Source organism: Micromys minutus, assembly GCF_963924665.1.
Source record: "Micromys minutus genome assembly, chromosome: 27".
Classification (NCBI taxonomy): Eukaryota; Metazoa; Chordata; class Mammalia; order Rodentia; family Muridae; genus Micromys; species Micromys minutus.
This window is the reverse complement of record NC_137962.1, coordinates 16,113,838-16,128,096: the sequence shown is the minus strand read 5'-3', so window position 1 is coordinate 16,128,096 and position 14,259 is coordinate 16,113,838. Positions and strand designations below refer to the sequence as shown.

The window sequence follows — 14,259 nt, the reverse complement described above, 5'->3', positions numbered from 1 at the left end:
AAGGCTAAGACACTGAGGCAGGCTGGCCAACGAAACCCATAGTACCTTTATTCCGATTTCCTAGATCAGACCTGTGGTAGCATATCAGTCTTTCACTCATTTAAACCTTCCTCCAGATGCCTTGATCCCAGTGACCTAAATAATCTGCTGCCCACATACTGGGCTCCAGTCCCTCAGCACTGCTAGGATACTCTATAGCTCTTGCTGATTCTAAGAAGAAAACAGCACTCTGAGGTCCAGGGAAACCATTCCCCCCACCTGGTGCTTCCCCTTGAAGAGAAGGATGTTAGGCTCCTGGGGTGTGCATCTCAAGCCACATGATCAACCAGGGATGCTTCCCGATCCACAGCCTTGGATCTCCATTAAGCTGAACTTTACCTGAAGGCCATCCACTAGGAAACATGGGTCCTGCATCTTCCAGACCCTGGTCACTGGCCTACTCAGCCAAGACCCAGTAGCTTCTGCCTGTGTCTCAACCTGGCCCTGTTCAGGGGTTCTAGCCCAACCTGTCCAGGCAGACCTCCTCCCTCTCTCCACTGTCTGCATGGACCACACAGGGGCAGGAGCAGCAAGCAACAAGGGTGGGAACCAAACAGAGTCGGGACAAAAGGCAGGGCAGCAGGAGGAGCCATGCCTAACTCCGGGCTGATTTCTAGAATATCCTTTGCTAGACTCCCTCTGGCCCCAGTAGCAGAGGATAGCATTGTCTAGCTCTAGAACCTCCCAGGGTCACTGCCTTCAGTTTTCAATTAGCAATAAACACGCCTTGGATAGACCTCATTGGCTAGGATACCTTCACTACGCAAAAATGATCACTTCCTTTAGAAGGGTAAATGGCAGCCTAGAAAGACTGGACAGGTCACCCCCACTTTGATGCTTAGGCCTGGAGGTAGGATCCCTCTTTCTAAACGCCCACCCTGAGCTTCACTTCACCTACACAAACCCCTCCAGCCTTATCCCTCCAGAGATCCAGGTCATGGGTTCCAAAAGCCATCACTGCCAAGAGCCATTTGACCTAAGGATATGACAGCCTTGCTGAGCTCAGGCTGGGGAAGAAGGGTGTCCTTCTATGAGAGACGCCACCCAGGACAGTGTCAAGAAGAGCCAGATACCCTGTAGACATTCCATACACTCTGGATAACATAATCTCAGAACTTCTTGATAAAGCAGGCTATCATCATGCCTGCCTCTCCAGGTGACAATGGCCCAAATCATCCATGCTGTCCCTGGGGCAAGTGACAGGAACTACACTGGACACAATAGCTCACTGGGGTGGCAAAGGCAGAGCTCTGAGGCAGCCCACAGCTGGGCTCCAGCCTCACCCAGTAATCATCTGACTCCCCAGCTGCTCAGTAGTTTCCAGACAAGAGTTGGACCCTGCCTTAGTACACTGGCTCAACCAATCAGCTGCACCGTTGCTTGAACATGGAACTGAAGAGGCTTTGAAGTTTATGCCCAAACTGGTCCAACCAAACTAGGGCCACCTGCCCCACCACCTGTGACCCAACCCTGCTGACCAGTCATTAGCATGTGTGACCTTTACCCTCCTCATAGGTGAGCCAGCACACCAGGGACAACCACACTGTGGGCACCCACACTCTGCTAGGGCTGTGGGCAAGGAGAACCAGACTGGCTGCTGGGAGTTCAACTCTACACACCCCGAAACCTTGAAGCGGCCTGCTCCTGAAGTCCCCCCTCAATGAGAGCCCATACCCTTCCATTAGCCAACCCTCAGAAAGCAGTATAGTCCCACAATAGTGGGCCTGGACTCCAGCCCTAGGCCAAAGCCATCCTCAACCAGCACAGTACCCCAGGCACATTCCTGTACCTCTAGGTCCAGCACAGCTGTAGGACGGGAAGATAACCTCACAACCTGAGTGAAAAGCAAGGAGATGTCCAAAGGCCCTTGTGGTCATCACTAATGTCACCAGACACTACTAAGGAGACCCTACTTTTCCTGGTACCTTCCCCAGCACCTGGCCATGCAGAAGATAGAGCTTCCACATCAGGGTAGTCAGCTCGCCCTGAGCAGAACGGAAAAGCACCCAAGCAGGATGGTGTGTGGTCTGCAGGAAAGACCACATGGCATCATTCTGACCCTTCTAGCAGACCCCCACATCTGGGACAGACATCTGGGAGACAAGCAGGTGGGCATGTGGGGGGAGGGGACACGGCGGTCTGAACTTCAGCAAAGGGTGTAAAAAAGAATGTCCCAGGGAAGACAACTGGGTACACAATGTCACCCTAGTGTCCCTTTCAAGAGTTCTAGGGAAAAAAAAAAGACCTTGGTGCTAATGTTCTCAGGCTGAGCTCCAAGCTACATGGACACCAGGTGGCCAGCCAAGCTCCTGAGTCACAGTTCTGTCATTAGGATGACGGCAGAGACCCCTGAGGGTTACCAGCTTCACTAGGCTAGCAGCTTGCTTCTTGTCTGAACTCTCCCAAGAGCTTTGGCCCAGCTCAAAGTGATTATGGTGAGATTCAGGAGTGCTGGCCTGAAGCACCCCTTGATAGGAAACACACAACCTCCACCATGTGAACTCGTATGGAGCCTTCAGAACCCCACAGCCCCATCCTCCTTAGCTCCTCAACTGTGCTTCATTACCTTATTCACTGTAACATAACACTGGCTTGGAGCTACACTGTTGGTGTCCCCAGGGCCCTCAGCAGTCCCCCTGCGCTCCACACCCTGTAGACTGTCCCTTTGGAGGATACATGGCAGGATCTTTACATATGCATTGCTAAGCTAAGACCGGCCCAGTCCACAGCACACCACAGCCGTGTCCCAAATGCAAGACATCTTGATCCCAGAGCCCCTACCGGGTGGAACCTGAATAACAAGGCCATGTATGCCCCCTATTAATTGATCCTTATACCCAACTCCCCAGCCAATAAACCACACCCCAATTTTACAGGAGACACAACTTCAGGACTAGATTAATCAGAAACTAGGAAGCCAAGCCAGCCAGTAATGTCCCATGCCTAGGCAGGTGGAACTCCGAGTTTGAAGCCAGCCTGGTCTACAGAGAGTTCCAGGACAGCCAGTGCTACACACAAAAAAAAAACCCTGTATAGAAAATAAGAGAGAGAGAGAGAGAGAAAGAGAAGGAAAGAAAGAAAGAAAGAAAGAAAGAAAGAAAGAAAGAAAGAAAGAAAGAAAGAAAGAAATCCAGCTCTGGTGGGCAGAACCCAGCCTCATACAACCGCACACACATGTAGATGCTGGAGAAGCCACTGTGGGCAGAGAATGTACATGGGCCAGAAGGAGCAGAGATGGTAAGGGTGGCTAAGGAAACCTCCTGTTGGAGGTGGGTGAGCTGGGAAGCCTCTTGTAAGAGGGCAGTGGGGCACCATGTCATCCTCCTATTGAGGTCCCTCCTGGAGCATCACGGTCACCACTGGGCATCAGAGACTTGTGCCACCCCTGAGGCCAGCTCTGTGCACTGTATCCCAACGTGACAGCAGTGAGTGAGGTCAGGCTCACTTGGCAGCACTTACGAGCCAGGAACTAGCCAAGGGCCTGAGTCGGTGACAGCCAGCTCCCCTCACCCCAGCCAGAGGTCCTCTTGCCATTTTCTGCCCACCACCATCCAAGCCACCTACTGGTCTGAGGAAGAGGCCCTCCTTCAGCTCCCCTTCTGCCAGACCAACTATACAGGCTGGCCACCCTCAGCCCAGCTCTTTGCTGGCTGGAGACAGTGGAGAAAGTCCTCCCAGTGTGTGGGGAAGAGATCCTGGTGGGCTCCTACCTCGACATCCGCGATGGCCACCCGTCCAGATTGCTTACCCATCAACCACCAAGGTCCTAGACCTGCCACCAGCACTGGCCAAGAGAAGAAACCTGATAGGTGTCTGGGGCTGCCCAGTTCCTTCTCAAGGGGACATTTTGAAACATTCCCACAGCGTCCCATCCTTAGGCACACAGTAAAAGTACAAGGGTAGGGGCCCCACCGACCGCCTCAGAGCAGGCCACAGCCTCCATGTGTTGTCTACCCTCTCCTCATTGCAGGTAGAACAAAGTTAGACGTTAGGGGGTAGACCTGACTCCACTTCTTCAGTAAAATCTGGGAACGGGGTTAATAACCTTTAGGGAGGACCTGAGCCCATAGGCACTACCCAAGGAGTCCACACTACACTGCCTTCAATACCAAGATTCTGGGCAGTTTCCTCCAGAACATGCAGCCAAGTAGAGAGGTACATCACTTACCCATGGGACACTGCACACTGTGATAACCGGCCTGGAATCTACTCTGCCCTCAGTGATCGGGTCAGAGGGATGGTCACTCCCTGCCTCGGAACTAAGCATGGCATCCAGTCCAACCATGCCTGCAGCTGCCTACCAGGAGATGGTAGAGTCACCTGCTTAAGCCGGCTGCATTTGGACAGGCTATAGCAGGACCGACCCATGGACAGTGAGGTGCTGTCCCCATCTGACCTGACCCAGGATGCCTAATCCAGGACGCGGTTCCCTAGGGGCCCAAGACTTAGTGCCCAGCCTTCAAAGGTGACCCATTGACATTCATGCGGGAGGCAAGAAAGGCTATGGGGTTCTATGTCCCAAGCTATGCAGAGAAGGAAATTGAGGCGAACCAAATCCTAGGTAAGGATCTTGGGGAAGATGAAAACGGAGCAGACGTTGAGGAAAGCTTCCGCACCCCTAGAAATGGGAGCAGAGTCACCCTTTTCACCCATCAGGTCTGGTCGCTACACCGAGAAAACAGCTGGCTGGGTCCCCACGCCTGGCCTCCCTGCGGCTCCGGCCCTGCACGTGGTAGCCACCGGCCGGGTTCACGCAGGGGCTGCAGCGGGGCGCGGCCCCCGCCGGGAGCAAACACACAGACCGGCGCGCGTTCCCGCCTGCGCGGCCCCGAGGCAGCGCCCCCGCCGACGGCCCCCTGCGCGCCCCCGCCCGAGCGGCGCGGTGGAGACTGACCTGGCGGTCCGGGCGCCGGTGCCGGCACGACGCGGAGGGCTCGGCACGCGCGCGCACAGGGCGCGGCCTCGGCGCCGTCAGGGTGTGCGCGCGCAGGGGCGCGGCCTCGGCGTCGCCGTCTCCGGGCGCGCACCGGGTCACGTGGGGGCACGACCCAATGGGAACGCACCGGTGCACGCTGTCGCACGCGCGCGCGCGCGGGTTTGGAGGACCCACTAGAGACTGACGTGGTCTACTTTTATGTTCCATAACTAGGCACCCCAGGCCCAGGTCTCCTATAGCAAAGTCCCTTGTCTGAGGAAAAGTTGAATGGCTCATGTGGATCAGCAAGCAATAGCCATTGGGCCTGGGGACCTGTGGTTGACTTTGAGACCCCTTGAGCTAAGCGGATTCTAGGAGAGAGGCCCCTCGGAGAACCGACTCGGAAACTAGCTCCCCTAAGCTGTCTTCCGCCTCCGTGGTGAATGCCCTGCCCACCCTGCGGAACCTTCAAGATGAACCCTTCAAAGTGCCACACCCACCAAGCCTGTGCCCCTGTGCCAAAGCCACCACCAATCTAGCAAATTAAACATCCAGATTGTTGTCTTCCCTCTTTCAAAGACATGCATTCATCCACTCTGCCTCAGTGGACAGGAGAGACACCAGAAAGCCAAAGTGAGGGTTCTCTATGCAACACTCCGCAAGGACCCCATGAAGCTGGCGAAGGCCAGAGACCCCACCTTGTCCCCAGCCCACCTAACTGGCTCCTTAATTACTGTCACCTCACACTCTCCAGTTGCCTTCACACCTTAGGGTATTTCACCAAAGATCCACAGAGAGGGCAAGGCAAATGGGGGCCATCCCAGTCTGCGGTCCTAGGAGAAAGGCCGTGTTCCCAGCTCTTCAGTCAATTCCGAACCTGCTTCAGCAGCTCACGGCCCATCTCACGGCTGTGTGTCTGTCTGAGTTGATTTTTAAACCGTTTGACTCCCTCTCACCTGGACAGCGCCCTCCTCCTTACTTCGTCTCTACTCTTTCCTTCCTCTCCTACCCAAAGCCTCAGTAGTTTGATCCGAGCGTTTCTGCCGGGACCAATGAGTGGGTTTGCCTTCCACTCGGCCTCTGGAAGGCTAGAATTCGCGTCTCATCCAGGCAGCCAACCGCAGAAGACACCAACCTGATGCTTTCCATCCAGCACTTCAGACACTCACAGATGCCGGACCACGTGCTCGATCAAATCCAAAGTCCCAAAAGTTCACATCTCTCCATGGAAGAAGCTCTGTAACCCTGCTTCATAGAGTCCCTGACAGAAGTTCTGGGGGGGGGGGGGGGACAGAATGGAAAGAAGGTGCAGGGGCGGGAGGCAGCGGGGAAAAGATCCTGAGGTGCCTGTGGCAAAAGGAACCTCAGGCTGTCTTAGTCTAGACAGGGAATGGTGAGATGGGGGCTGGGCAAGGGGAAGGTAGAGACTGAGTCAGAGCCATCCTTCCGGGAGCTGCAGATGTACACATAGCCCTGCTGAAAACATCCTGCCCTCTGCACTAGACCTATCTGGATCAGGAGGACCAGAGCCACCTGCCTTCAGAAACAACAGGATCAGCAGATTAGCTCAGAGGACAGTGAGTGAGGTCATTGCTAAGTGGATTTCCAGGAAGCTACTACCTCTGGCCGCCAGGCCTGACCTCGGGTCAGCAGGGTAGAAAGGAGGGGCCCTGTCGGGGAAAATGCTGAACTAGATACAGGATTAGGTTGGGGGAAGTGGAAGAGGTTGTGAGGCTAATGCCACAGAAGTGACTTTTGAGCCCCCTCCTTGAGCTGCATGATGTAACCTCTGACTTGTCTTACCATCTATAGAGAGTGGTCAAAACAGTTGTAATCCTGGGGCCATGGAGAAGACTGAGCAAGACAGCGCTGGCCATACTTGCTTGGTTTTGCCAACCCAAGACACACTTTTTAAGTGTAAGTCCATGATAAGGATCCTTCCTGAGAACAGGCGTGATGAGGAATAAGACAAAGAGCTTGTGAAAAAAGAAAGAGAATTCAAGCAGAATGAGGAGCCACTGTGGTGCCTGCTCTGAGCTACCTCCTATATCTATCCTAATTAGCCTCAGTGGGTGTGGCCATTCTAGAGAACACTGCCTTCCCCTCGATGACAGTCTGTCACCTCTTATAGCAGGGAGCCCTGAAATACAAGAGGAATGGCCCCGGGCCAGCTTCCACCACCAGAAAACTGGAGTTTTCTAACCAGGGAATCCTCAGGAGTACACCTGTATATTGGCTTCCTCACTTAGAAGCTGTCCTCTGCCAAAATAACTCATCTAAAGCCAACTCCCCCATGATAGGCTCTGCTATGAAGGGAATTCAAGTGGGCAACAGTGTCCCTGACAAGAAACAGAGACCGTTGGAGGGAAGCAAGGCTTTGGGGCAGCATGAAGAAAAAACTGTAGAGACCATGCTGGTCTGTCTTATTCCTGGGCCCCCTGTTGTGTAACTGTGCCACTGTGATGGGGCAGTTATCCGTGGCTTAGTTGGGCAGTGATTATTCACGATGGCAATTAAATACCATCTAAAATAGCCTGAATCGGCCGAACTGTTGTTAGCTGGAGGTCTGTGGCTAAACATCAGTTCTGGCTTGGGATCCCATAAGGAGATAGTCAACCAGAGATGCAGAGGATCATCTGTGGCTGGCTAGTCTGAGGATCAGCCTCCAAGATGCAGTCCCAAAGCCCTCTGGGAAATTTCCTCTAGGGCTGCCTGAGCATCCACACTATACAGGGACCAATGTACTATATAAGTCAAGTAGAGACTAGGCAAGAAGCTGGGCCGCCCTTGCATGAGCTAGAATCAAGGAACAGTGATTTCAGGCTGGAGAGATGGCTCAATGGTTAGAGCACTGACTACTCTTCCAGAGGTCCTGAGTCCAATTCCCAGCAACCACAAGGTGGCTCACAACCATCTGTAATGAAATCTGATGTCCTCTTCTGGTGTGTCTGAAGACAGCTACAGTGTACTCATATAAATAAAACAAATACATCCTTTTTTTAAAAAAGAAACAATGGTTTTTGTTGGCCACACTGGCATGGAAGGGAAGCTGGGGCCCGTGCAGGCTGAGACTGAGCAAATGTTAGTAACATGGCTGGCTTCCCCTGTGGGACTAAGATGCTTTCCTTCCCAAGATGGGGGTGGAGGTAACTACTGTCCAAGTGGAGCTTCTGAAGCTACCAGAGGAGATGGTAAGGGGAAGGAGACGTCAGAGCTTGCTTCCTTTCATGAAGAGTGGCAGAAGGAACTCCCTTTGCAAGCTTAGAACCTGCTGGGCTCCTGACACATTGGTCGAGCATTGTTCCAGGCTGCTCAGTTCAGGGTATAGATGGAAGCCAGACAGCCCACTCAGTTAGCTCAGGTGCAGCAATTGGGAGCATCTAGGACAACATATGGGGCCTAGGCCTCACAGTGGACCATTCTAGGTGTCTTGTCTAGAGCAGAAGCCTGCCAGTCGGTAGACACAGCAGATACGAGAGAGAAAAGAAAAAAAAAGAGTGCCTAAATGCATATTCTCTCAGGAAGGAGGCTGACATTCAGCAGGCAGAGAGCAGGGAGTCTCCTGACTCCTGGTCAGAGCATCCAGAAAGAAAAACAAAACAAAAAAGGTGTTTCCCCACATCCAACCTCTGCTCCCTTGGCCTCTTCTGGCACCTGCCACTGTCTTTGGTGACTTCAGCATCCTGAAGTACCCTTTGAGGACAGTTCCTGCCCATGAAGATGCCTAGACAGACACCAAGCTGCCTGCCAGTGTTAGTGTGAGACATGACACGTTAGCACCCCCTTGTGGTGGTTCTGGTCAGAGTTGACCATGTGGACCATTCTGGCTTCGGCTTTACTGCCCTTCAATCCCTGCCGTCTGAGGGAGCAGTTTTGTGATTCTGACTCAGAGTCTTGTGGCTTCAAGATTTCTGAAAGGACACAGAGCAGTGAGTGGTTCTCAACCACTTTGGCCATAGCACGTACCACTCTAGGTACACGCCGAGACCCAGCCCACTAACCCTCTGCCGAGCTCCAGACTAGTCCTTACCCCGTCTCTAAGGCTCAGCAGTGAGAGGCTTGACCAGTAATGGGGAATACTGCATGGCCAAAAGGAGACCCTGAAGTGTCAGAGAGTCTCTGCCCTCTCATAAAAAATCCTGAGCTGTCTAGAGTCCAGGGTCGAGCCTGGAGTAGACGGTAAAGAGGGATAAGGGCAGAGTCCAGTGAGGTCTGAGGAGTCCAGTGTTAAAGTGGAAATAAAAGCCCAATATGCAAACCTCCTGGTCAGGAGAGCAGACTCTCTGGCATGAGTAGAGACCTAGCATTTCAGTTGGGCAGGATCAATGCAATAACCTGGTGGAGGGACTACCCCTAGAAAGGCAGGCTCACTTTGGACAGTGCTAAAGAGATGCGCAGAATAGCTTCCTTTAATGAGACAACATACTCTCCCTTTCCCTGGATCTCCTCCCCAGCACAGAATTCAGCATACCACAACCATGTGGCTTTGTAAGTCTGGCACAATTCATAGCTTCTCCTTCTGTCTCCTCTCTAAGCACATAGTGCTCTAAGCTTCCCCGACACCTCGGGCTCTCTTCTCTTTCTCTAAAGCCTCCCTCCCCTCTGTAGCAGCTTTTCCGCTGTGTGCCTGACCTCCATGAGGTCCTAACTGCTTAGCTTTCTCCTTCATTTCCCTGCCCTGAGCAGCTGCCAAGATTCACGGTTTTGCTTGTCCTATTTGGTTTTTGTTGTTTTTGTTATTATAAGTTTTTTTGATTGGTTGGTTTTGTTGGCTTTTCAAGACAAGAGTTGTATCCTAGGTGTATCCCTGGCTATCCTAGAACTTGCTCTGTAGACAAGGCTGGCCTGGAACTCACAGAGATCCACCTGTCTCCACCTCCCAAGCGCTGGGATTAAAGGTGTGGCCATCACTGCCTGGCTGTTTGGTTTTAACTCTAATGATATTGTCCTCAAGCTTTGTCTTTACATTACTTTATGAATGAGACTAAGAACCCAAAAGGGATCCCCATTTTTTTTTCTGTATCACTAAAATCTCCCCAGGGCAGTCTTAGCTGCTGGCAAGTAGGAGGGAGCTGGCCAGCCACATCCCTGCACTGCCACCCACAGGGTCCAGGGCCCCATGTGGAGCACCTAGGTGTCAGGACCCCAGATGTCAGGCAGAGACCCTGTTCTTTCACCTTCTACATGCCACAGGCACAGCATGCTCTCAAATGATACCCACCATCTGTCCAACAACTGAAACCAGAGGACTATGTGTCAGCACCACCCTCCCATGTTGTCCACAGGTGGCCATTAGGAGGGACACTGAGTCCTCATGGGTGTTAGAGTCAATGCTGGGGAGAGAGGTGCTCACAGGAAACTGACAATTTTACTGGGATCTGAGGTCCATGGGGTCAAGCATGTCCAGAATGGGAGCTGGAGGGTTCAGATGCCCCACCAGCTCATTGAGAGGGTCAGGGATCCCAGAGGAGGCCTTAAAGACTCGTAGATCAGTGACTAAGATGGGGCACTGTAGCCTTCCACTTTGTCCATTCACCTCTCCACCCTGGTTCAGAAGCCTCTGCCTCGTGTCCTTCAGCCCTCTAAAAGCACCCCACTACACATCAGTGCACACATGGAGAGCCCCCATGTGTTAGGTCCCAGCCATGTGACTTTGGACAGGTCACCTGCCTCCCTGAGCTATGTTCTTCTCTTCTACAAATGCCATATCTTAGGTGTATACACAAAGGGATCTAAGTGAGCACACCACAGAAGCACCTGCTGGCCCATGTTTACTGTCCATTGGCTCTAATAACATCCATCTGAGTAGCAGCTGAATGGATAAAGAACTATGGCGTTTATACACAGTGGGGCTTTATTCAGCCACTACAAAGAACAAATATGCCCTTTGCAGGAAAGTGGAGAGCATCTCACTAAGTGAAATAAGCCAGGTGTGGGGTGGGGTGATGAAGTAGAAGCCACACTGTTAGAGAATAGGAAGGGAACCCATGGGGTGGGGGGGACAAAAGGGTGACAGGAAAGCAAGTTACAACCAAAATGCTTAGATGCTTAGATGTAAATGACAGGAGAGAACATGCTACTCTGTGAATTAATAACCGCTAATAAAAACCAGAGGGTGAAATCTTAACCAAAACAACAACATACATACATACATACACACACACATTGTGTGTGTGTGTGTGTGTGTGTGTGTGTGTGTGTGGTCCCTGCAACTTCTTAGTTGGTGGTCCTTGGTGTGCCTCACCCTCGGGCACAGACAGCCCTGGGCTGAACCAGGAAGTGTCATAAATAGTCTTTTCCTTGCTTGATGGTGAGTGGAAGGCAACCTGACCCAGGCCTGCATCCGTTCGAAGCACCTCCATATGGCTGGAAGGGAGGGGGACACGACCCTGCACCTGTAACCACCCCTCCCCCTTTGGCCTCAGCAGTGCGCGTTAATTAAGGGCCTTTCGGACCGGTGTCTAGGCCGCCAAAGACCACGCTGCTCCAGAACGGACTAGCCCTGTTTCTAGTCCTCTGTGGAGAGTAACAGAGAGTTCGTCATTTGGCTGAAATAGAAAACAGAACTTGTACTCAGCCACCAGAAACAATGACTTAACCAAATTCTTAAGAAAATGGCTGCATCTAGAGAAGATCATCCTGAGTGAGATAACCCAGTCACAAAAGAACAGACATAATATGTAGTCACTGATAGTGGGATGCTAACCCCAGAGGCTTGCACTCCCCCAGAAACAACTCACAGACTGTATGATGTCCAAGAAATAAAGAAAACAAAAAATATACATATATTCACAAAACAAGAATACTTTGATTATTTCCATGTTGCGTTTTGTTTTGCATGTACTTTACGCTTATTGCAACTAGTACGTTTTCAATGCATACTGTCAAGCCCTTGAAAAAAATCAAGTACTGACTAAAAAATATATTCACATGGTTTTATGTAAAATTTATTTTAATGTCTGAAAAAACAGTACTGACAAAAATATATAATTTTAAGCAAAAAAAAAGCTTTCTGCTATAAGACTTTATATATGGTTATGGTTTCTATTTGTAGCAGTATAATATTGTCTAATACATTGCAATATATTATTTAGGCATTTTGCATACTCAAAATATTGTCATTGCTATTTTATAATGTATAGCCATTACTAGAATATCAAAGATATAGATAGGTAGATAGATAGATAGATAGATAGATAGATAGATAGATGATAGATGGATAGATGGATGGATGGATGGATGGATGGATGATGGAAGGATGGATGTATGGATAGATAGATAAGATAGATAGTTTCAAAATTAACTTTTTATTAATTTGACTATAGCTCCAAGACATATTATTTTAGAAATTTTTTTTTATAAATTCCAGTACAAGTCATTTTTATTTCGGTATTAATCAGTATAGACTTTTCCTAATGTTTACTACACATTGCATTTATACTGACAGACAAAGAGAAGTGTGGAATTTCAGAAGATGAAATTTCACTTTATTAAAATAATGCTTGCAAAGGTACTTTAAAAAAATAAAATAAAAAAATAAAAAGCAACTTTTATCTTAAAAAAAAAAAAAAGAAAAGAAAACAGAACTTGGCATTAGGTTGCTCTCCAAGTTAGATTAACACCTTGGAAATGGTTAGAAGGAAGAAGATACAGAGGAGAGGGATCAATGGAGGGATTAGTGACTGGGCCATGGCCCTCTGTTGTGGTCTCCTCGAATCTCGATCCCGATCCCACACCACACCCCCTACCCCGTCTCTGGTAGAAGAGATGAAGGAAGCTGTTACGACTCCCTGGCAACATTCAGACAGACTGGGGAGTAGAGCAGGAAACTGTGGGGTTGGGGTGGCACAGAATGCCTCAAGCATCCATACGAGACTCCACAGAGAGCAGATGGACAGAAAGTCCATTGACCCAGGATTTGGGAAGCCTGTAGTACCCATAAAGGAGTCTATCTGATAGGTGTACCTCCTGGGTATGGGCGCCCCCTGGAGGATGCCTGTGAGAAAACAGTGGTTAGCCTCGAGGGCCAGGACAGAGGTGTGGACAGCAGGATCAGGGAACTTTAACACAGCTGCTGCCCAAGACATGGAGGTCCAGGCTAAGAACAACTGAAGCCTTGTCCCTGGGACAGGAGCACAAGAATCCAAAAAAAGACAAAACTCAACCCCTGACCTGTGGAACTTGAAGATGCTTCTCTCTCACTATGCTGAAGTGTGGGAGCTACGCCTTGTTCCCATTTCCTGAGTCTCCAGCAGGGGGAACTCAGGGACAGGAGCTCAGAGAGGCCAGATACTCAATGTGGAGAGCCACAAGCCCTCTGCATCTGTAAGCACTTGCCACCAGAGGTCTAGTGTCTCTCCAGAACTGTAAAGACTGAAGGGACTTCACTGATGTCACACTACTGTCCCCTGATAGAGCAACTGACCTCCTTCCATCAAGCCTTTTTAGGGGAGCCTGTGCCCTTATTTCCAGAAAACATGGCCTAGAGAATATCAATCTCTGTCATGAGAGGACCCGTGGATTTGGGCCTGTCGTGATTGGTTAGTATTTTGAAACAAGATCTCACAGCCTCAATCTTATGTTGTTCTTCTTGTCTTAGCCTCTTGATAACTAGGATTGTCCTGTCTTATCAATCAGAGGGTCAAACTGGTCTCCCCCTTGATGTGCTAGCTTACACAGCTGAACCATAAAACACTGTCCACCAAGAATACCCACACAGCCATTGCTTTAGAAAAGGGGTCACCATCAGAGCTGGGGTACAAGCACCCCGATCATCCAGTATCATCTAAGGATGATTCCCAGGAGTTAACAAGTGGGCTGGAGAGATGGCTCAGCAGTTAAGAACACTGACTGCTCTTCCAGAGGTCCTGAATTCAATTCCCAGGAACCACATGGTGGCTCACAACCATCTGTAATGGGATCCGATGCCCTCTTCTGGTGTGTCTGAAGACAGTGATAGTGTACTCACAGACATTAAAAAAAGAGAGAGAGTTCATGAGCCATAGACTATGTCCCAAGACTCACAGGTCTGGGTGACAATGGCCTAGGACTCACAGGAGGCTTCAGGCCATGAAAGGTAGAAAGGGCTGCCACAAAAATAGCACCTATGCAATAGAGAGCCATGAAGGAATAGCAGAGTTGGTTGTGACCACACAGCACCCTAGCAAGATACCTAGATGGCATGGGGTTTCATGTGCCACCTGGAATTGGAAATTCCAGAATTGGAAAAAAAGGAAAGAAATAAAGAAAAGACATGACTATTCCTCATTTCGATGAAGAAAATTTAATGTATCAAGGAGGGAATA

At 50.4% G+C, this 14,259-nt stretch overlaps 1 protein-coding gene across 1 annotated transcript in view; it reads right to left on the bottom strand.

The window, feature by feature from the left end:
- PTP4A3 (protein tyrosine phosphatase 4A3) overlaps positions 1 to 5,052 on the bottom strand; it is a 30,857-nt gene extending 25,805 nt beyond the window's left edge. Inside the window, exon 1 of the mRNA XM_080939529.1 lies at positions 4,934 to 5,052. The gene's annotated coding sequence lies outside the window, so the exon portion shown is untranslated. The remainder of the gene's footprint in view (positions 1 to 4,933) is intronic.
- Positions 5,053 to 14,259: the final 9,207 nt, after the last annotated feature.